Genomic DNA, 943 nt, shown 5'->3' on the forward strand with positions numbered 1-943 from the left:
TTGGCCGAGTGTCCAAGGCGCTGGCTTTAGGCGTCAGTCCGAACGGGCGTGGGTTCGAACTCCACAGCTGTCAGTCTATATACCTGACTGGTCTTATATTAAGAACCGAGACCCTTTCAGAAGCGAGGTAGTGCAAGACCAAAACCTTTTGATCGATATTGTGCCATTGCACCTCGCAGAATCCGTTCAATCCATTTTTTGTGTCCTCTGGTTTGGCAGAGCGATGCATCACCTCGGCTATGAATCTTGAAGCACTCATCGACAGTTTGGCCGAGTGGTCTAAGGCGCTGGCTTCAGGCGTCAGTCCGCAAGGGCGTGGGTTCGAATCCCACAGCTGTCAGAAATTTCTTTTCGTGTGATTTGATGAAGAACGCATTCCGCGGAAACGGTTCGAAACCGTTTTTGTGTCATGTCCTATAGTGTAACGCATCTTCTCCGCTATGATTTTTGAAGCACTCACCGACAGTTTGGCCGAGTGGTCTAAGGCGCTGGCTTAAGGCGCCAGTCCGAAAGGGCGTGGGTTCGAACCCCACAGCTGTAAGTCTATATACCTGATTGGTGTTATATTGAGAACCCAGACCTTTTCAGAAGCGAGGTAGTGCAAGACCAAAACCTTTTGATCGATATTGTGCCATCGCACCTCGCAGAATCCGTTCAATCCATTTTTTGTGTCCTCTGGTTTGGCAGAGCGATGCATCACCTCGGCTATGAATCTTGAAGCACTCGTCGACAGTTTGGCCGAGTGGTCTAAGGCGCTGGCTTAAGGCGCCAGTCCGAAAGGGCGTGGGTTCGAACCCCACAGCTGTAAGTCTATATACCTGATTGGTGTTATATTGAGAACCCAGACCTTTTCAGAAGCGAGGTAGTGCAAGATCAAAACCTTCTGATCGATATTGCGCCATCGCACCTCGCAGAAACCGTTCAACCCATTTTTGTGTCCTCT

At 49.8% G+C, this 943-nt stretch overlaps 3 non-coding genes across 3 annotated transcripts; all 3 read left to right on the top strand.

The window, feature by feature from the left end:
• Positions 1-260: 260 nt before the first annotated feature.
• On the top strand, positions 261-340 carry Pmar_PMAR029066. The gene has a single exon. It is a non-coding gene; the product is annotated as a tRNA-Leu (tRNA).
• Positions 341-461: 121 nt separating this feature from the next.
• On the top strand, positions 462-541 carry Pmar_PMAR029067. Its single transcript has one exon. It is a non-coding gene; the product is annotated as a tRNA-Leu (tRNA).
• Positions 542-728: 187 nt separating this feature from the next.
• On the top strand, positions 729-808 carry Pmar_PMAR029068. The gene has a single exon. It is a non-coding gene; the product is annotated as a tRNA-Leu (tRNA).
• Positions 809-943: the final 135 nt, after the last annotated feature.

Source organism: Perkinsus marinus (genome assembly GCF_000006405.1).
Source record: "Perkinsus marinus ATCC 50983 genomic scaffold scf_1104296970448, whole genome shotgun sequence".
Lineage (NCBI taxonomy): Eukaryota > Perkinsozoa > Perkinsida > Perkinsidae > Perkinsus > Perkinsus marinus.